Source organism: Tenrec ecaudatus, chromosome 6, assembly GCF_050624435.1.
Source record: "Tenrec ecaudatus isolate mTenEca1 chromosome 6, mTenEca1.hap1, whole genome shotgun sequence".
In the NCBI taxonomy this organism is placed as follows: Eukaryota; Metazoa; Chordata; class Mammalia; order Afrosoricida; family Tenrecidae; genus Tenrec; species Tenrec ecaudatus.
Window position 1 is genome coordinate 143,516,882 of NC_134535.1, and position 22,932 is coordinate 143,539,813.

General features: G+C 45.3%; 1 protein-coding gene across 1 annotated transcript in view; it reads left to right on the plus strand.

Annotated features, from left to right (window-relative positions):
• The first annotated feature begins 3,201 nt into the window (after positions 1 to 3,201).
• The window catches only part of ITPR1 (inositol 1,4,5-trisphosphate receptor type 1), a 411,705-nt gene continuing 391,974 nt past the window's right edge, over positions 3,202 to 22,932 (plus strand). The window contains exons 1-2 of the mRNA XM_075552323.1: positions 3,202 to 3,374; positions 4,153 to 4,233. The gene's annotated coding sequence lies outside the window, so the exon portion shown is untranslated. The remainder of the gene's footprint in view (positions 3,375 to 4,152; positions 4,234 to 22,932) is intronic.

Below are 22,932 nucleotides of genomic sequence, written 5' to 3' on the forward strand. Positions count from 1 at the left end.
ATGCACAAAAAGAAGACAGAGAAAAACCAAGCAACAATATATAAGAAACCACTGACAAAGAACAAAACAAAACACAAGAAAGAAAAGCTTGTAGTTAGTTCAAGGATCGTTTGTTGACTTTTAGGTGTGTTTTCCAGTCATTTGTTGGGACACCACGCCCTGGCCCCAAAGTCCACCTTCAGCATTCCCTGGGGACCTTGCTGCTCCATTCCCTTGCTGTTCCGCTGCACTCCCCAGTGCTTTGCCTAGATGTGCCTGGATCAGGTAGGGCAGAATTCCCACACTGTGTCTCCGGTGCTGTCATTCGTAGGACCATGGGTCTGTGAGGGGTGTCATGTCTCATAGTGTGGCTGGCGATGTGGTCCTCTCTGTGGACTGGCTGCTCTAATTGGGGTCATTGTCCTCAAGGCCTGGTGGGTCAGGATGTGCTCCTCTCTCCTACTCCCCCTTCATCTGCTCCCGTGTGCTCTGATCAGATATGTCTCTCTCCCAGAGCTGCAGATTCAGTGCTGTCCTTTGAAATAAATTCTTCTGGGGGGAGGGGTAAGCATCCACTTAGTATTTGGTACTGGGGCCAACCCTCCAGACCTCTCCACTGGCTTCCTATTCCATGTTGGAATGTTGCATTCACACCCTGGGGCACTGGGTTGAAGTCTGGTCCCTCTTTCCCTGTGGATATATAAACAATACCCTCCCCTTGGGTGGGTTAGTGCCCTGTGCCCCCACTAACCATTTCTTCCATATTTTCACTTTTTTCCTTTCCCCACCTCTTCCTCCGTTGTCTACCATGTGCATTTGATCTGGTCCCTGCCGTACTACAAGGTCCTCACCCCAAGAATGTTTGTATACAGTAGCTTTTTCCCTATGCTATTTTAGCATTTTTAAAAAATGCTTATTGAGGTGGCCTTTGTGCTTGAACCACCAACTTTTCAACTAGTAGCGAATCACTTAACCATGGGTGTCACGCAAGGACTCCTATTATTAGCTAATGTGCTTTCATTAATTGTTCATGAGCTTTCACAAGACTGTTGGCTCTACATTCAGCAGTCCTGATAGAAAATAAATGTACTGCACCCAGTGGAGACCTACTCACAGTGATCCTATAGACAGAGCAGAAACCCTTCGGGTTTTAGAAACTGCAAATCTTGGTGGCAGCAGATAACCTCATCATTCTCTTGAAGAGCAGCTGGTGAGTCCCAGTAACAGACATTTCAGTTAGCAGCCAATTGAGTAACAAACCATGCCACCACCATTGCTGAATGGAAAATAAACAAGTTCGGATGGTCATCTAGGATGGCAAAACAGGTCCGTAGATGAACATGGCTCTGGGCCTCAACCCAAGGCCTGAGAGGTGCTGCTAGCATCGGGAAGGACAGGTGTCAACACCATGGTTGTGAATTCCTTGGTACTCTCAGAAGTTTTTGTAGTTGGTTGCTATTGAGTCCATTTTGAGTGATGCTAATTTGGTGTGATATAGTAGAACCTCTGAATAGCATTTTCTAGGCGGAAATCTTCCCAGGGGCCAGGTGTTTGCAGGAGCTGCTGGGTGGGCTTGAGTGGCTAGAAGTCAACCTTTCGGTCAGCAGGACTCCTACATTTATAGGCATTGGAACCTAATCCAGGTTCCACCACATATTCACCAGTCATTCTGGGAATTTATCTGTGTCAGTCCGGGTTTCTGTACCTGCAAAGGAAAAACTTATCTAGGGTGGCCATAAGAGCTCTGATGGTAGTGGGTAATTGGGCTGGTAACAACAGGGTTGGTAGTTTGAAACCACCAGCTGCTCCGAGGGAGAAAGAAATGGCCCACATGGGGCAGTACTACCTGTCCTACAGGGCCACTATGTGGACTGGATGGCAGTGAGTTTTGGAAAGTTAGAATCGACTCTAAAAGTTGTTAGATTCGATAAGTAATAACAGCATGATGTAGGAAAATTACATGCGGCCTGACCTCAATAAAACCAGCCTCCAGGACACTTAGTATGCCTATTGCCGCTGCACGGCTGGCCCTAAGAAGCTGCAGACTGTGCCTGCCATCATTGCTTTGGCTCACTAATACACCCTGGTGCCTGGCACCCAGTAGACACAGGAAAAGTTTGTGGAACGAATGCACGTCATGTGAGGCAGGGAGGGCCTCCGCTCTTAGCCCTTCGTCCAAAAAGCCTGAGTCTGAAGCAGTTTGTTGCCTGCACGCGCGCGCAAGCAGGCACTACGGGGCAGTGACTAAAACACCCACTTCGCCCCAGACGCCCCCTTCCGAGCTGCAGAAGTGCAATAAGAATCCTCGGACGCAAAATGTTGTGTGAGCAGCTTTCTCGGAAGCCCTTATTTTTCTGGTTAGCGGTTTATTTACTTAAGCATTTAAGGCTGTCAGGAACAGAGGCTGGAAGGGGGTAGGAGGCGAGTAGGCTGCTAGATGCAGGGTCAGGGGTGAGGTCACAGCTTGTATTTATTCTGTCTCCCCATCTCAGCGCTGGCAAGTCCCAACACGGCCTTTATGGGTGCACCCCAGAGGCTTAAGTTTCCTTACCTCCCGCGGGGCCAGGAAGGACTCGCGGTTCGGTTTCCAAAAAAGTGCTCTCAGGCGACTTGCTCGAGTATGCCGTTGCTACCAGACTTAGTTTTCCCTGTAAACCTCTAGCGCGCTTTCAGTCCTGGACCGCAACCACTGGCGTTTCGGTGCCCTGGATTTCTGAAATTCTTGGCGCTGGGGCTCGAAGCGGGGGGTGGGGGTGGGTGATGATGTCGGTCACGGCTCGTAAAAACTTCCCTCAGTCCCCCGCCTCAATCTCTACCTGGAAGCAGAGGAAGGGAGGCCGGCCGGAGGAGGTGCGTACCCTTGGGGTGAGGGCGCCCCCCAGGGGAGCCTAGAGGTCGCGGGCTGCCGAGGCCAACAGTCTCTCTCCACTAGACGCCGGGTTTGAAGTCCGGACAGCCAGCGGGACGTCCCTCCGGAGCCGCTGCGCGCGTCTATTTAGAGTGCAGCCCGGGAGCCCGGGGGATTGTGGGACTTGTAGTCCAATTTAGCCCCCGGCACTACCAGGACGCTGGCCTCGGACTACATTGCCCAGGGAGCTCGCCAGCCTATATAAACTGCTAGAAGCCGCTTCAAAGTGCAGTAACCATGCGGACGTGCTGCTGAGGCGTTTCCTTAAGCCAGCCGGGTGGGAGGCGCGGAGGAGGTGGAGGTGGTGGAGGAGGAGGAGGCAGGGGGTGGAGAGAAAGAAAGTGCACGCCGAGAGGAGGTGTGGGTGTTCCGCCTCCATCCTAACGGAACCAGCTCCCTCTTCACAGACATGGGATTATCCAGCGGCTGCTAGCCCCTCTCCTCGCCCCGCTCTCTCCCAACCCGGCGTGGCTCCCCTGGCAGCAAGGTAGCGGCTGGGGCCGGGCAGAGGGCGCGGGGAGCTTTTTGCCCCGTACTCTGAGAGTTCGTGGTGGATTGACATGCACTTGGCATGCCTTTGGGGACTCTTTTACTCCAGGCATTTGGGGGACACGGGGTGAGCTCATTTGAGGGTTTAAAATAATTTTTTTTTTTAATCCTCTACTCCAGAGACTGACTTCGAGGGCTTCTCATTCTGGTCTGGAATGACATTTCCCCAAGTTGGAAACTGTTGCAGCAGCAGCAGCTGCAGGAAATAGTTTTTGGGTTGTTTTTTTTTTTCCCTTTTGGAGGGAAGGTGGGGGGAGCGTGGGGGTGTCATATGTGAGTCGGCTCAAGGAAACAATCTTTTCTAAAAATGTAGTCCTCCTTCGCCCTGCATGGTTGGGAGAATCGTGCGCGTGTTGGGGCTCCCATGGGGAGGGTTTCAGAAGACGGAAGAAAACCAGGGAATGAAGTGAGTACCAAGCTCAGGCCCAGTGGGGATGCGGGCTGTAGATACTAGGCCTGGGCTTCCAGAAACAAGTGCTTTGGGATCTGCCAAACATTTCCCTTAGTTCCAGCCCCCGCGCGCGGCACGTTGGAAGTTCGAGTGGGTCTAGCGCGCACTGGTCAATTGCTAGTGGAAATCCGTCAGTTAACCTTATTCGTGCTTGCCACTTTTTTTGGGGGGGGCGGGTTCTCCAGGGCAGGAAGCTAAAAGAGTTGGACAATTGGAATTTGGAGCTTCTGTGGCCTCCCCACTCAGCCTCTTTTCTTTTCTTTAGGCGCTGACTACTGAGGAGCAGTATCTCTAACTTGGCTGGACCGCATTTGGCTGGAACAACGGCGGGCCTGACCTCGGTCAGGTAAGTGGAAGTTTGAGTGCTGGGTTCATTAATGAGCTTTTGTCCAAAGCTTCGTGTTTTGTAAGTCATCCCAAAAGAACCCTGGGATGCGGAGTAGAAAAGAGGAGGAAATGCTTTTTGACTCAGTCTCCAAAATATGTCTTTGCCTTTGGGTGAGGGCTTCAGGGAGTGGATGAAAGGTGGGGTGGGGGCCAAGTCTGCAGGGCACTTTGATTTGGCCATGGCACAGAATGGAAGCCACCTGGAGGTTTGCTGGTGGGAGGCAACTTAGGTAGTAATGAAACCTGAACTTGCCAGGCAGCGTGCTGATGATTTAAATTCTGAAGGAGGCACTGCATTTCACCTGCTATGTAAGCAGAACTTATCTGCCTCTGAAAAATAGTTGCTTTTCTTTCAGTCGTTTTTTCTTACTACTGAGAACGCATGCTTACTCAGTGGGTTGGATTGCAAGAAATGAACAAGAGTTTGTTGGCAGTTTGAAAGAGTTAGAACTCTAAAAAGGGAAGTTTCTTCTTGAAGCATACGGTAGGAGGATCCAGTCCTAGACCTGAGGCTACCTGAATGGCTAGGATTCTGACAGACCCCTGTGGCTGCCTCGACTTTGGCACTCCCCTTACCCCTCCAAGGGCCACAGTGCATTTCAGAAGAGGGAGCTTTTCAGGGGGGCATGCACATCTTTGTTGCTGCTGACTTGGCCACCAAATGTTAATTTTCTTTGGCAGGGTCAAACAAAAAGGTAATGAGGGTGGCTAGGTCTTAGCAACTCCTTTAACACTAAATATTTGTTCCCTGGGCTACAATCTTTGGGTTTTACTAATTAGAAAATAAAAGCCAGACACTTCATTATAGGCGTATAGTGCTCTTGTTTCCTGTTGATAAGATCCTCAGGAGTGCTGGTGGAGCTGGAACCATTTGGATATGTGAGGCCCAGTTCCTTCTCGGAATTCTTGGATTTAACTGAGCTGGTTTGCAACTGATCTTGGCACAAAATCAGGGGGTGTTTTAGTCCATTGTGCATAGGGTTGCTATGTGCCAGGGGCCCTGTGTGACAGCGAACAATTAGTTTGCACCTAGACTGGGGGGCAGAAAGTGAGGGGGAATAATATGAAGTGTGATGAACTGTTTGATATTAATAACATTACTTGTGCTTTTTGCACCAAGTATGAGTTAAATATATACCCTCTTGATGTGAGAAGTGAACAACATAGCCATAACTGTAGCGCTGAGAGTATGGGCCCTTGGAGAGGCATTTAATGGACTGAGTTCCTCTTAGAATGCTCTCTGCTGAAAACCAGAATACAGGGAGGTAAAGTAAAACCAAACAAACTTGGAGAAACATGGTCTAAGTCCAGCATTAGGCTCCTCCTATGCTTGAAATACATCTTGATCATGTGTGTCAAGGCTCCTGAGCAGGTTAATTCAGTGGCATACTTTGAGATTTAATTTGCGGTTAGTATGAACTGTGAGATGTTAATCTATTTTCAATGACCCTTCAGTTTGCTTTGTGACCAGTTGTGCATATTTTTCTTTCTTTCATGAGTGTATGTGTATATATCAAGTACAAAGTGCTCTTGGAATATTTCAAATCTGAGCATAACATACTCTTGAGATTTCCTTCTTATCAGACAAGGAAAGTTCGTCATGTTCTAAATGGATTGCACCCAGCCTCCACTTTAAGACTCATGAAAGTTCTTTGGGGTTGACATTGGTTTTATCCATCTAAACAAAGTAGTTGACTTTTGAGAGAAATCGGCATCTTTTTCTGTGGGAATAAAGATATAATTGTGTCTTAGAAGAAATAGAGTCACTCCCGAAGTTGTACTTGCTTTCTGTTTCTTCAAAATATTTTCAACTGAGGATGACCAGGGTATATAAAGAACAACAACAAAAAGTTGCAAAAAAGAAAAAAAATCATTTAATGGTATACAACCTCCTGGCTTCCAAAAAGTCAGAGAGAAATGGCTTTTTTTTTTAAAGCACATTTAAAAGGTTCTCATGAAAATGATCTGATTTCTTTACAAGCAGTTCTTTAACCAAACCCAAATGAAACAACAAACTCCAATTAAGAACAATGAAAAAATCAAGTAAAATAAAAGTAGGCCTGAAGTGAGGTTTGTAGGTCGAGCTGTCCTTAGATGCATCTGATTAAGGAGTCAACCCAAGGCCAGCATCCTGTCTTGTTTGCTCTTAGTTTGATCCTTTTAGAATAAAGGGCATTGCGCTTGCTGGCTTTCTGTGATTTGATGGTGCATGCGAGTTTTAAAGTTCACTTTTGCACTTTCAAGTTTTTGCGTGGTTCTTTTGATGGATGCGACAAAAGCTTGAAGCCAGTGGCTTCCAGGACGTGCTATGTCAGATTCCTCCTGTTTCTCCTGTGCTTTGGAGATAATTGTCGTTGCGGGTGAGCTGAAGACAGCGCTGATTGAGCTTTGGGAAAATGGAGCCGAGTTTAAGGCCCACGATGTGGCAAAAACGATTCAGGAGACCCCAGTCTCTGTCACTATTGTTGGATTCAAGTGTTTGATTTCTTCAGCCAATAAGCTCTTGGTGCTGAAGGTACAATAGTGAGTGATACAAAGCCCTGTTCTCATGGAGCTTGACTTCTGGTCAAGGGAAGAGGACAATGAACAGGGTCAGTACTATGGAGAAAAAGCAATGTAGCTGTTGGTGGGGGTGTGGGATAGAGGAGATTATGTCAAATGGCCAGAGTAGTGAGTGCAACAGCCCTGAGGGAGGGGCAGGTGTGATGTGATGGAGGAATGGCAGGGAGGCCAGGTGGCCAGCACTGAGAGAGGAGTCACCAGGGAGAGCATGCCTGGCGTTCAGGTGAGTTAGGAGTCAAGGGTGGATCATGAAGGAACCAGGTTTTTGCAGATAAACTGATTTAGCTTACTTTTAAAATTGTAAGGCGTTTTCTGGGTCTCACCACGGAATGGAATCCTCATTTCTTTTTATTTTCTTTTTTTGAAATCATTTTATTGGGGGCTCGTACAACTCTTATCACAATCGATACATACATCAATTATGTAAAGCACATTTGTACATACGTTGCCCTCATTCTCAAAACATTTGCTCTCCACTTAACCCGTTGGCATCAGCTCCTCATTTTTCTCCTTCCCTCCCTGCTTCCTCCCCACCATGAACCCCTGATAATTTATAAATTGTTATTTTGTCATCTCTTACATTGTCTGACGTCTCCCTTCACCCACTTTTCTGTTGTCCATCCCCCCAGGGAGGAGGTTATATGTAGATCCTTATAATTGGTTTCCCCTTTCTATCCCACCCTCCCTTCACCCTCCTGGTCCTGAAGGGATCAACTGTCCTGGATTCCCTGTGTTTCCAGTTCCTATTTGTACCAATGCACATCCTCTGGTCTAGCCAGATTTGTAAGGTATAATTGGGATCATGATAGGTGGGAGGAAGCATTTAGGAACTAGAGGAAAGTTGTATTTTTTTCATCGTTGCTACACTGCACCCTGACTGGCTCGTCTCCTCCCCGACCCCCATCTGTAAGGGGATGTCCAGTTGCCCACAGAGGGGCTTTGGTTCTCCACTCCGCACTCTCCCTCATTTATTTATTTATCTATCTATTTATTTATTTATAATCCCTCATTCACAATGATATGACTTTTTGTTGTTTGATACCTGATACCTGATCCCTTTGACACCTTGTGATCACACAGGCTGGTGTTTCTTCCATGTGGGTTTTGTTGCTTTGATGACAGCTTGTTTACCTTCAAGCCTTTAAGACCCCAGATACTATATCCTTTGATAGCTGGCACCATCAGCTTTCTTCACCACATTTGCTTATTCACCCATTTGTCTTCAGAGATCATATTGGGGAGGTGAACACACAATGATATGATTTTTTTTTCTTTGATGTCTGGTAACTGATCCCTTCGGCACCTCGTGATCACACAGGCTGGTGTGTTCTTCCATGTGGGCTTTGTTGCTTCTGAACTAGATGGCCGCTTGTTTAACTTCAAGTCTTGGTGTAAGACCCCAGATGCTATATCTTTTGATGGCCTAGCACCATCAGCTTTCTTCACCACATTTGCTTATGTACCCGCTTTGTCTTCAGCGATTGTGTTGGGAAGGTGAGCATCATGGAATCTCAGTTTAATAGAACATAATACTCTTGCATTGAGGGAGTGCTTGAGTGGAGGTCCAATGTCCATCTGCTACCTTAATACTAAACCTATAAATGTATGCACATAGATCTGTTAACCCATCCTCATATATAAATGTATTCACATATGTACATGCCCTTACCTAGACCTCTGTAAATGACCTTTGCTTCTTAACTCTTTCCTCTGTTTCCTTTAACTTTCCTCTTGTCCCACTATCATGCTCAGCCTTCATTTTGGTTTCAGTAATTCCTCTCCGTTATTTTACCCTTGATCACGCCCTACCAGGCCTCCTACACCCTCCTCACCACGTATTTGGATCACTTGTTGTTCTCTTGTCCCTGGGTTTGTTAACACCACTTCTTTCCCCCACCTCCCCCTCTCCCATGTCCCCCAGAAATGTCAGTCCCATTGTTTTCTCCTTCAGATTGTTCATCCAGCCTATCTTATTTAGACAGACCTGCGGAGGTAATAACATGCACAAAAACAAGACAGGGCAAAGCAAAGCAACAAAAGAAAACAAAACAACAAAAGGCCAACGACAAAAAAACCCAAGCAACAAAAAAGAAAAGTCTGTAGTTAGCTCAAAGACTTTGTTGACCTTTTGGAGTGTTTTCTTGTCCAGTCTGATGGGGTGCCAAGCCTTGTCCCCAAAGTCATTTTTGATACTCCCATGGGGACTTCCTTGCTCTGCTCATCTTGCTGTTCTGTTGCACACCATTAGTGTTTTGCCTCGGTGTGGTGAGGTCAGATCGAGTGGAAATTCCCACACTGTGTCTCCAGTGTTGTCCCCTGTAGGGCTATGGGACAGTGAGGGATGTTGTGTCTCGTAGTGGGGCTGGCCATATGGTCTTCTCTGTGGATTGGCGCCTCTGAGTGGGAATATTGCCCGCAAGGCTTGGTGTGCCAGGATGTGCTCCACTCTCTCTTTCTCCTCCTTCATTTGTGCCCGTGTGCTCTGACCAGACATGTCCCTCTCCCTGAGCTGCAGCTTCAGTGCTGTCCTCTGAAGTAAATTCTTCAGTGGGGAGGGGCAGGTGTCCATGTAGTTGGGATTGGCAGTGGCCCCTCTTTTTCTCTTTTTAAGACCATTTTTATTGGAGGCTCTTACAGCTCTTATAACTATCCATACATACATACGTATATAAAGCATATTTGTAAATATGTTGCCATCATTATTTGCTAAATATCTGCATTCTATTTGAGCCCTTGGAATCAGTTCTTTTTATCCTCCTTTCCCCTCCCACCCTTGTGGCCCATAAAAATTATAAATTATTATTTTCTTATCTTACACCGACCATTATTTGCCCTCCCCCGAGGTTTCTTCCCTCCTCTCCCCACCTTCCCCCTACCCTCTTGGTATCACTACACCGGTGTCTGTTCCTGAAGGGTCGTCTGACCTGGATCCCCTGTGTCTTGAATTCTTAACTATGCTTGTGTACATGCACCAGCCTTGCCTGCAGTGAGAGGCGGCACTGGGGTCATGATCGTGGGGATGAGGAGAAGCCTCAAGGAACCAGAGGGATACTGTGTGTTTCATCTTGGCTATACTGCACCCTGGTTGACTCATCCATTCCTTGTGACCCCTCTGTGAGGGGATGTCCCATTGTCTCCAAATGGGTTTGGGTTCTCTGCTCTGGCCCCCCCCCCTTCTCAACAACATGTTTATTTGAGTCTTCTGATGCCTGTTACTTGACCCATCGACACCTCTTGATTGAACAGGCTGGCCGTCCCTCCTGCTCTGCTAGAAGCAGTCTCATTTTAAAGGGACTCACTTAGTTTAGTCTGGGAAGGCCATCCATTAGATGGGAGCTGAATAGGGGGTAAGACCCAGATTTCTAGACTGTCTGGTTAAGCACATTACTTAGCCTGGAAAGGAATCCCTTTGAGAAAGTCTAAGAACCTAATGATATAAATGGGGGTGGATCTTCAATACAAGTTCTTTGGTCCCTGTCTCCACCCTGCAGTCTGTGCACCCTCATTTTAAGGGCCTTACACAAAGAAGACTAATGCTAAGCTTATTCATATTCCTGGGGATTGAGACAGTCTACGCAAGCGAATCTCCTCATTCCTTTGTGTACGTGTAGAACAAACTTCAAATTTAGTTATGTGTTATATAAGATAGGCATTTACATTGTAGGGAAACCGTAACTGCTTCTCTGGGTTTCTGAGACTGAATCTTTACTGGAGCAGATAGCCTCATCTTCTACAGACTGGCTGATGGGCTTGAACCACTAACTTTATGATTAGCAGCCCTAGTGGCTAACCCATAGTGCTCCTTCAAAACCTAAAACCAAATCACTGCCATCTAGTCAGTACTGACCCCCCATGTGTTTCTGAGAATCTGACTGTTGAGTAGAAAGCCCAGTCTTTAAAAAAAAAGAAAGCCCAGTCTTTTTCCCTTGCAGCTTCTGGTGGTTTGGGAACTGCTGACCATGCGGATCTCAGCCACGTCATCACCACCACACCCACCACCACTGTCCACTAGGACTCTTTATATAGGAATACACACACGCACACACACGCGCGCGATGTCTATACATATATGTCATCAAAAGGGACTCCTAGAGTCTCTCCTGCATGGTAGCTTACCTTTTGCACCAATGTATCTTAACCATCTTTCTTGTTAATAATTAGACATCTGCATTTTCATTTTTCAAAGGAGGCCGCCTCTTCAGTGGAATTCATTGGTATGATGACAGGCATGGAGCCAGTAGGGTAAAAGTATATCATTCCGATTTTACCACTGTCGCAGTCCAGATTTCCTCCTTCAGCTTCTTAGTGCTGTTCTTTTAAGAAAGCCAAGTGTAAGCCAGAACACGATTCAGATGTTAATTATTGAATTACAGGGTGGAAAGCCTAGTAGGATCCCATTTGAATATAACATTTCTCATTTGTTCGTGGTAAAGTCAGGTGTTGTTTGTCTGCCCTTGAAAGGGAAAACTTCACTATAGAAATCATCTTAAAAACCGCATGCAACAATAGACATGTTGGTATAAAGAGCTTAGTAAATCTCCCCCCCCCCCCACAGTCATCCTCAGCTCACATGCAGGTGGTTTCATTCACATCTTCCCCCACTCTCGCTCTCCTTCGTCTTGAATTACTTGGAAGCAATCCTGGACATTCCAGTCATCTATATTTCTGTGAACATCACTAGGACTGGGGTCCTTTAAAAACAAAGCAAAACAAAAAACTGAACACAATTACAATAGTACTCTCACATTTCAAGACAAAACAAATTTTAATCCCATCTGTGTTCACATGTCCATGATTAATCTTTACTCATAATAATAAGCTCAGGGGTCACAGTTTGCTTGAATCAAGATCCAGATAAGGGTTCTTCCGGCTGGTGTATATGTTGATTAATCTCTCTCTCTTTTTAAAATATATTTTGTTGTTAATGAAGGAAATGGGTAATAAAACGCTCCCACAGCTTGGATTTTGATGACTGCGTTGGTGTGGTGTAGTTTAATCGGTTACTCTGACCCCTATGTTTTCTAGTTTGATGTAGTGGCTGTATCAAATGTACGCTTTTTATTTAACCCCACCTTCATCCCCCTCTGGGTCAAGTTTACTTCATTCAGGACTGTGTATGATGTGTTAGCCACCTCTTATGCTGTTCACCTTGATCTGCCAATTCCCATGGAGTTGAAACTCCTAATTCCTTTTTTTCTTGCTGACTGTTTGACTTCACGGTACAGTTTATACAGGGAAGACCAAATGCATGCGTGTCTCTAGATTACCGGTTTTCAAAGTGAAAGTTGGTTCTCTGGTATGCTCCGAGGCTGTGGTTCTCAAGTGGGGTGGTTTGTTTTCCCTCACAGACATCTGGTAAAGTCTGAGGACATTTGTGGTTGTTTCAACTGGGAGGGTAGGAGCTTATGCTGGGCTGGTTAAATTACCTAAGATGCACAAGACAGTCCCACACAAGGAATTTTCTGACCCCAAGTTACTGCTGAGCCAATGTCACCAACAGGTATTTTGTTCTTTTTAGTATCACGACGAAAACATGCTTGCTGTGTTTCACATTAGGTGATTATCCTCATTGATGCTCACATTGCCCATCTTTGGTCAGACAGTCTCCTGAAATTGGCGCCAGGATCTTTTTACCACAACCGAAGGTGTCTTTGGCAGTCTCCTTGGTTTCTCTGTGTGAAAATGCTATGGGCTCATTTTTATGTCTTGCCCCAGATTTAGGAATTGGCCTTTTTTTTTACAGTAAGCTCTTGCTCTTTTGTGTAGGAAATGGTGCTTTGGGGCTTAGGGCCAGATAGGCATACTTTTGTCATTCCCATCTTAGTGGTGAAAAAGCAAAAAATACAAAACGAAGCAAATGTGAAACATGAAGAGTTTTAATGAAAGCATTTCCAAAGTGCAACTATTACATTCTTGCCCTTTGAGAAAGAATTGTGAATATTACCTTGCTTTTTTTTTTTAATTGGCCTCATTGTGAGCCTTAATGTACTGAGATGCAGACTCTGGCACTACCCAGAAGCAGGAACACTGCCCCCGCCCTACAGCCATGCGTGTCAAACTGCCTAGCAACCCAGATTTTTTACTGAGTCGTGATCAAAAAAATTTTTTTTTTAAATAAATGAAGTAGACTAAAATAGAAAACATCAAAGTGTATCCAGTGGATAATTAACAAGAACTGAACACATTGCAACAAACACACACATCCTTTCTCTCACACACACAATTGGGTTGTGAAGTGCAATTGATTTCTTACTGGGGCGGCCGTCCAAAGTTGTGCAGCACTGTTCTAAACTCTTGCTACTCCAGGTAAGGCCCCAACCGGTCTTATTGACCTTCAGGAGAGCCACCCCAGGCCTCCAGAATAAGAGCTTGAATCAGGAAAGGATCCCAAGGTGGTTCCCCCAGTTTGAGAGGGTTGCGCGTGCTCACGGGGGATCGTGTGCCTTTCTGGTACTGGCATTATTCTTTTTTTAATGGTAAATTTTTATTTTATTCTAAGAGGATCAACCATCTTTCTTACAGAACACAGCTTGATCATGGCTTATTAGGAAGATTAAAAAAATCATTTTATTGGGGTCTCTTACAGCTCTTGTCACACTCCATACATACATTCATTACTGGCCTTATTTTTATAGTAACCGTCTTTTCTTGGCTGTTGAACCTGACCTTCGTACTTTCTCCCTAGCATTGGATTTTCAGCTAAGTGAAAATAGGTTAAGTTCCCAGCCTACGGGAGAGGTAGGAGGCCTTATATGTTTCTCTCTGAGATAAATGGGAGTTTTGGGTCTACCTGTGGGAGATGCATAGTGGTTACCCATTGGGCTGCTAACTGCAAGGTCAGCAGTTCAAAACCACCTGCCACCCTGCATGAGAATGATGAGGTTTTCTACTCCCCTCAAAGAGTCTATAGCAGTGGTTCTCAGCCTTCCTAATGCCGCGACCCTTTCATACAGCTCCTCATGTTGTGGTGACCCCCAACCATAAAATTATTTTCATTGCTACTTCATCACTGTCATTTTGCTACTGGTATGAATCGTACTGTAACTATCTGATATGCAGGATGTTTTTTCATTGTTACGAATTGAACAGAATTAAGCATAATTAAAGCATAGTGATTAATCACAAACAATATGTAATTATATATTGTGAAATATTTGTGTTTTCTGATGGTCTTAGGCAACCCCTGTGAAAGGGTCGTTGGACCTCCAAAGGGGTCGTGCCCCACAAGTTGAGAACCATTGGTCTACAGTCTCAGAAGCCCCCAGGGGACGTTCTCCCCTGTTCTGTGAAGTTACTAGAGTCAACCTTGACTTAATGGCAGTGACTTTGGTTTGGGTTTTGGTGTCTTTGTTGGAATCCCTGTATGGTGCGTGCAGTTAACATGCACAGTTGCACACTGACAGGTTGGTGGTTCCAGGCCACCCAGAGGCACTTCAAAAGAAAGACCTGGAAATCTACTTCTGAGAAATTGGACACTGAAGATGGTATGACAGACGTTTCTCCTGCTCTACATGCGGGTCAGTGTGAGTCAGGGCGGACTTAGCAGCAGCTGTTGAGCGATAAAGAACTGAAAGTTTGGAGTAGAACCACTCTCTGCTGTGAAGTCACAGCTGTAAAGAAAGTTGCATTTTAAGCGGCTCTGCAGACACATTGAGAAGGCCTGTCCCTCTTTCTTTTTTTAAATCATCTTATTGGGGGCTCATACAACTCTTATCACAATCCATACATACATACATTGTGTGAAGCATATTTGTACATTCGTTGCCCTCATCATTCTTAAAACATTTGCTCTCTACTTATGCCCTGGCATCACCTCCTCATTTCCACCCGCCTCCCTGCTCCCTCATAAGCCCTTGATAATTAAAAAAAAAATCGTTTTATTAGGGGCTCACACAACTTTTATCACAATCCATAAATATGTCAATTGTGTAAAGCACATCTGTACAGTCATCACCCTCATTATTCTCAAAACATTTGCTCTCCACTTAAGCCCTTGGCATCAGCTCCTCATTTTTCCCCTCCCTCATGAACCCTTGATGATTCATAAATTATTATTTTGTCATATCTTACACTGTCCGACGTCTCCCTTCACCCACTTTTCTGTTGCTCGTCCCCCAGGGAACCGATTACAGGGATCTAAGTATAACCTCCTCCCTGGGGGACGGACAACAGAAAAAAGAGGCTTGGCCTATTGCTAGCTCTACTCTTGGCCTTCTTGGTATAATCTCGCTTGTCCGTGTGGTTCGTTTGTATTCCAGGAGGAATTTTATCTGTAAAGTGATTTTGCTTCGCAAAAACAGCTGGAGTGCATCCCCTTGCATATACTTTTGAACAGTACAAGCTGGTGCACCACTTGGTCGGTCGGTGTCTCTCTCTCTCTCTCTCTCCCCCCCCCCTCCCTCTTCCTCTCCCTCTCCCTCTTCCTCTCCCTCTCCCTCTCCCTCTGTCCCTCTCTCCCTCCCTCCAGGCTGAGCCTCTTTCTGTTTGCAGGTGGTGGTCTTTCCTGCCCAACATGCCCTTCCACCTTCCCGCCATCCCCATCTCACCAAAGCGCTCTATCCCTGAGCCCCCAGCCCAAGGCTCTTTCCCTCTGGGAAGCCTTTCCGGACATTACGAGAGCCCTTTGTCATTTGAAACTCCATGAGCCTTTATATCTGTTTTCCTCAGGGACCTTTTTTCTTGGTTTTGTGTTTTACTCCCAAGAGTACGTGGCACATAGTAAGTACTCAAAAATATTTGCTGAATGAAGTTATTTATAAACATGCTTTATTTTTCTTTTAAGGCTGTGAGCAGCTTTCTAAAAGAATTTTCATGTACCCCTCTCTAAATAACTATTTCTTGAACAGCTGAATTGCTTAAAAAGCTCCTTTGCTATAGAAAGCAGAGTGAGAACCATGTAGAAATGTACTCCACAGTTCCCGAAGTGTATTTTACAATTTTTTTCCTGGCAAAATAATACATAGAGCAAAAATTTTGCCATTTCAACTGTGTGTAAAAATTTCACTCTTTTATTTCATTTGCTTCTGAAAACTCTCTGTATCCTGCAAAGGACTTTATAATTTTCCACTAAACTGCAACAGTCTCTAAGTTTCTTTAACAGAGCCGCACAATACCCAAAGGTAATGAGCTCATGTGTGAATCCCAATTTGTTGTAGCAAAATAAGTATGACAAAACAATGGCCTTTGTAACCATTTCTGAGTATACAATTCAATGGCACTAAGGACATTTGTCATGTTGTGCAACCCTCCCCCTCCGCACTCCATCCCCCTCCCATTCCCCAGAGGCAAAACTCAGCCCTCACTAAGCATCGCGTTCCCCTCCCCCCAACAGAACCACTAACCCATTTGCTCTTATCTCCGTTTGTGTCTGTTGTTGGGGGTCTCATCTAAGTTGGAATCACACCATTTGTCCTCATGCTCAGCATAGTGTTTGGCTGGTTCATCGTGCACGGCTTTCTGGAGGACACTGCCCATAGGAAGTGAGGTCTAGTGTTTCCGTAAAATGGAGCGAAAGTCAGAATTGACTAGTAAAACAAAGCCATCTTCAAGTTGTGGTGGTATTGCCTTGCCCAGTTGCAGGAAAGGATCACCTGACCGTGCTACTTTGGGACCAGCAAAACATGCAACATGTTTGTCTGCTTCCTCTTCCGTAGAATGAGTATAAAAATACCTGCTTGGATTGGTTGCTGCTAAAGTGTATACGAATCCACTCCACCGAACCCTCTGCTGAGTCCTTTGTGACTCAGAGGGACTCTAGGGAAGAGTGTAGAACTGCTTCCCACAGTCTCCAGGGCTGTAAATCTCGACAGGAGCAGGCAGCCTCATCCTCCTGTGGAGTGGCTGCTGTGTTTAAGCCACCAGTCTTTGGATTAGTGGCTAAGCACTTTAATCACTGTGCCACCAGGGCGCCTTCTGTATGATAATAAATGCTTGTAGCAGGCCCCAGGGTCGAAAACAAAAGACAAGCGCCCCCCGCCCCCAAAACCCAAAAAGAACCAAACAAACCCAAATCCCAAAACTTGTACTAGAAATGATCTCTGCTTTCCCTGTTCATGAGGTTCTGCTGATTTTGCCCCCCATTCCCACCCAGGGACATTTAGAGCCGCTTTTAGAGGTTATGCCAGAATGTGGGTGGTGGGGTGAGCACTACTGGCTTCTTTCTTTCTCTTTGTTTAAATCATTTTATTGTGGGCTCTTACAGCTCTCATCACCATCCATCCATCCATCCATCCATCCATCCATCCATCCATCCATCCATCCATCCATCGTGTCAAGCACATTTGTACATTTGCTGCCATCATCATTCTCAAAACATTTTCTTTCTACTTGAACCCTTGATATCAGCTCCTCATTTTCCTTGCCCTTACCTTCCCCACCTCACGAACCCTTGATAATGTATAAATTTTTCCTCCGTGTCTTACGCCGACTGCTGTCTCGCTTCATCCACTTTTTTTGTTGTCCATGCCCCTGGGAAGGAGTTATATGTAGATCCTTATGATTGGTTTCCACTTTCTCCCCCCACCTTCCCCTGATCTTCCTGGTATCGCTACTCTCATTATTGGTCCTGAGGTTTTTTTTTTTGTCCTGGATTCCCTGTGTTTTGAGCTCTTATCCGTACCAGTGTACATGCTCTGGTCTAGCCAGATTTATAATAGTGGGAGGAGGAAGCATTAAAGAACTAGAGGAAAATTGTATGTTTTATTGGTGCTATTCTACACCCTGACTTGTGACCCTTTTGTAAGGGGATGTCCAATTGTCTACAGATGGGCTTTGGGTCTCTACTCCATCTTCCCCCTCATTCATATTAATATGATTTTTTTGTTCTGGGTCTTTGATGCCTGATACCTGATCCCATCAACACCTCATCATCACACAGGCTGGTGTGCTTCTTCTAGGGCTTTGTTGCTTTTCAGCTAGATGGCTGCTTGTTTATCTTCAAGCCTTCTAGACCCCAGACGTTGTATCTTGATAGTCGGGCACCATCAGCTTTCTTCCCTACATTTGCTTATGCACCTGCTTTATCTTCAGCGATTGTGTTGGGAAGGTGAGCATTACAGAATGCCGGGTTATTAGAACAAAGTGTCTTTGCATTAAGGGAGTACTTGAGGTCCAATGCCTGTCTGGTACCTTAATACTTAACATATAATTATATGTACATAGTTTTATTTCCCTATCATTATATATTAATATATATATGTACATGCCTGTATTTAGACCTTTATAGATGTCCTTTGCCTCCTAGATCTTCTACTTCATTTTGCTTTCCTCGTGTGTTCCACTATCATGTCTGGCCTTCATTTAGGTTTCAGTAAACCCCATCCTTTGCCCTCCTCGCCATTGATTTTAGACTACCTGTTGTTCCCTAGTCCCTGGGTTTGTACTGGTTTCTTTCCAATGGGCAAAGGCCAGGGATATTCCTAAGTGCCCTGTAAGGCACAGGGCTGCTCTCGCTGCAAAGCAGTTATTGCTGTTAGTTACCAAGGAATTAATTCCATCCCATCTCTTCTTGATCTCACCTGTGTGGAATAGAATGTTAGGGTTTTGAAGGCTGTGATGTTTCAGATGGTCAGGTACCTGTCAGTGGGTTCCAACTGTCTACCTTTTGTCTGGTAATTGACTCCTTAACCATTTGCACTGTGCAGAGACTGACTCCTAAAGAAGAATTGTGGTTAGATGCCCCTTCTGACTCATAGTGACCCGTGTACAACAGAATGAACCACCGCCCAGTCCCCCATCATCACAGTTGTGTTTGAGCCCATTGTTGCAGCCACTGTGTCAGTGTGTCCATCTTGTTGAGGCCATTCCTCTTTCTTGCTGCCCCTCCACTTTACTAATGAAGAATTATCCAGCCCTAAATGCCAATAGGGCAGAGGTGGGAAAATCCTGCCCTCCTATGCTTTTACCAGGTTTAGCAAGGTTCTCCCCTCCCCTCCCCTTCACTTCTCTTCTCTTCTCTTCTCTTCTCTTCTCTTCTCTTCTCTTCTCTTCTCTTCTCTTCTCTTCTCTTCTCTTCTCTCTCTCTCTCTCTCTCTCTCTCTCTCTCTCTCTCTCACACACACACACACACACACACACACACGGCGTGAGACACAAGTTTAGTCTTTGGAGTGGGGGATGCCTACTTGGGCTGGGGCTGATATTTTGACTTTTTAACAAAATTAACATGCTTTCCCTGCCTTACAAGCAAGCACTGACCTTGGGGTTTGGAGCCTGGGGACTTAACTTTCACTCTGGCTTCTAATCATCTACATGACCTTCAAGAAACCACTTGATTTGATCTCAGCGCAATCTCCAGTTTTCTGAGTGGCCAACCCTGAGGATTTGGGTAGCTTTTGTGACTTTGTTTGGATTTGCTGAGCCAGGCCCCCTGGGAGCAGATGTCAGTGCTGTGACTGAGGGAGTTACCTGTTTTGAGAAGAGGATATCTGAGGGCACAAGTTTGCAGAAAGGCAAGTGTGTTATCTTTTTGTCTGTGTGGCTTGAAGTACAGGGGACCCAGGTGAAGTTCAGATGTCTGACCGCTCTCCCTGAATTCCCTGTGCAGTTGTGCACTGCTTTCTTAAAGTGAAAACTTCTCACTTGGTGACTTCCTTTGGGACCGGTTGAAAGCGAAAGCAGAGTGAGTTTTTACGCTCTGAGAGGAGTGCTTTCTGGGATACAATAATTTACCTTGTGCCAGGGCCAGGCTCTTTCTGAAGGAAATCTGATGAGCAGATCATGGGATTTTTTTTTTTGTGGGGGGGTGGGGTTGGGGAATGTGAAGTCAGTCAGTCCGTGGGTGGGGGCAGGGGTGGCAGTGTGGCCGACTCAGAACTGTTGCTTGGCTCCTGCTCATTTCACAGTAAAGATGATATCGGACATTGTCTCTGTTCAGAGGAAGTTCTGAAATTAACCCTGAGAGGGCCAAGTGAGAAGCAGACACTCTTGTTCAGAGAACATTTTCCCTCTTCTTGGAAGAATAAATGGCTTGGATTTTGTATTCCCCTCCCCCCACCCCCCTATTTACAGTCACATGGTAATATATGTACCTGGGTGAAGGCATCCTAATGAGATTTCTCCTTGGGGTAGGAGAGGGGAGTTTCCTTAGAATCTTGCTTAGGAGATGGATCTAATTATTCTTGGCATATTCTTTGTCTTCTGAAAGGCCTGACAGTTTTCCTAGCTTTTGCCACTGTTCACCAGAGGCCACTGGGTCTTAAGGTTACCCGTTGCCATTTGGTGTTGGAAGTTGCTGTTATCTCCAGGATCTTTCCGCATTTCTGCTATGGCCTTTTTGGTCTCCGGGTGCTTAGTAGCCTTTGTAAGCTCTTTTCCTTCCTGATAACATCAGAGGATGGCTTTTTTATTTCCACTCTTTCTAAATTATCTTTTTTGAAAAAAGCAAGCTGCCATAAAACTGGCTCTAAGGGCCTTTGGCAAAGGCCCTTTATTGTTGAGAGGGTGGAGATGGTATGGCTGTGCCAAGAAAGAATGGCAAGATGGGTGGGTTTTAATTGGTTCTGATCAGCAGCAGAATAATTTTCTGACTGCACTCTGCTTTAGGACCAAGAAGTAACATTTGGTGGCTAGAGGGGGAGACCCAGAGATGCCACATTAGTGTGATGTGGCCTCCCTTTTTTACCTGGCAGTACATTCAGACGTTTTTGTTTCCTTAGGGCTAGTGGAGAGGAAGTTCTGCGGAGCCATGCCACTGGCGTTGGTGTGCGGATAAGTGTATCCAGTAAGCACATAGTGGTCCCATTTCTGCATTCACTCATCGTTAGGAATTGTTGGCTCATAGATCAACAGATCACACACCCTAAGGAGTTGAACAGACTGATTAGAAGGTACGGTCACAATAGGGAACTGCACTACTCCCTATGTGACATTCCCTAGATGTTAAGGAAGCCCTTTGTTTCCTTTTCTGCATTTAGTTTCAGCACAACCTGATGAGGTGAGCCCTCATTGTCCCCATTCTGCAAATGAGGAAATGGAGATTAAAAAAGAGCAAGGTCATGGTCATGAACTTCCCATTATACTTTGAACACAATGCCAGTTTTACTCTGGTTTGTAAAGTTCCGAGGAGTTCTGGTGGCTTAGTGGATTGAGATCTGGGCTGCTCACTGGGCAGATTGGTGGTTTGCCGGAGGAAGCTGAGGTGGTCTGCTACACTAAAGACTCCAGCTTTGTACAACATCCTTCCTGGGCCACACCAGAAGGACCTGATGGGGAAACCCCATTAAGTGACTGGGCTTTACCTCAGCCTCACCTGTGTCCTTTAGATCTCAGGTTCAAACTTCCTCCCTGAGATGACGGTTGGCCCAAGGGCACAGAAGGTTGGGCTTTGGTTTGAATCTTCACTTGGAGATGCCCAGTGCATGGTGGCCTGGAACTACCATATAGTACTTGCTATTTTATTGCTCTTCTAGTTTCGATTAGACATGTATTTATCTGGTAGATATGGCTCTTCTGTTGTGAATGAATTTTATCGAAAGGTTTGCCCTCTTACCAGTCCCTATTATTTGTGTGGATATATGGATAATGTCTAGTCAGTTAAGATTTTAATTGTACACGTGAACAATCCATGTAGTGTGGTTCATAGCTGGCCTATACCTGTGTGATTTCCTTTTTTCAGCATTGTTTTAAATTTCATACCAATGCCTAAACTAATGATAATGCGTAGTCATTATACATTGGGGTGCTAACTGCAAGTTTAGTAGTTCGAAACCACCAGCTAGCTCCTCAGGGGCTGGGTTAGGCTTTCCACTCCTGTGAATATGCACGCTTGGAGATTCAGGAGTAGTTCTACTCTGCCCCTTAGGGTCTCTGTAAATCAGTGTTGAACTGATTAGCATCAAATGACAATGATGTCTCTAAGGGGAACCAGAGACATGTAGAAAGCATAGATGCATGGATGGATCAGGGGCTTGCACTTAATTCTAGTCCCAATTTAAAAATGATTAATTCTTATGACTTGGACCTGCTTACTGCTTGATCTCATGAAGAGATCACTAAAGATGTGGATGCTGTAGTAAAGTGTGAAGTAACTAGATGGTGCCTGGCTATCCGGAAGAATAGCATCTGAGGTCTTAAACAATTGTTTTCAAACAAGTACTTTCAAAAAGTATACTTTTAGTGAGGTGTCAACTAAGCCCCCATGGAAGAAGCCCACAGAAGAAAATGTTCTAGAATTTATTGTGGTGATGGTTGTATAACTCTTCTTGATGTGATTGAGTTATTGAATTGTATGACATGTGGATGAAGTGCCAAAGAAGCTCTTCAAAAAGTAGCTGTGATTGCTATAAAGAAAAATCTGGTTCATATTTCTGTTTACCAATTCTATGTAGCCTCATGGAAGTAACACAAATAGTGTGAGTTTATTGATAAGTCATGATATAAATAAAATCACTAAAATCATATATTTTTAACAGACATCAGTAGAAAACTTTATTAGCAAGTAACAAGACAATTTCTAAGGTTTAAAAAAAAATCCTTGTCTCTAATCCATTCTATCAAGTTAGAGTCAAAATAAAAAATTAAATTAAAAAATTTGTTTTCATGCATGTCATTAAGGTCAACCCTGTTTTGAGGCGGCAGCCCTTCCCCAGTCATTCTGAGTGTCTTCTAATGTGAAAGGCGCAACACTAGCAGACAGAGTGTTCTGCTAATCATAAGGTTTCCAGAGGCCTTTTTTTTTCAAGTCGATCACCAGGCCCCCCCAGCCCCTCCTTCCTAGTCTGTCTTAGTCTGAAAGTTTCCCTGAAAATTGTCCACATGCGTGATCCTACTGGGATTTGAAATACCAGTGGCATAGTTTTAAGCATCACGGCAGCCTGTGAACCAGTACAATTCAACAGACTGGCAGGTAAGTGGTGGTGGTGTTGGATCTTTCACTGTCGTGAGAGAGCTGTACCTCGGTCCTTGGCTTTGCCACACTGAAGCCTGCTTTGTGATCCAAGCGAGTTTTATGAAAGGTAAAAGAAGTTTCAGGTTTACACAGGCGCCTCAGGGCACTTCACCACCCCACCCCCCGCCCCGCAGGTGGAGTCCTAAGGCCAGAAGATATGGCTGCACGATCTTGGAGGAGCAGCTTGAGAAGCGCAATGGGCTGCAAGGC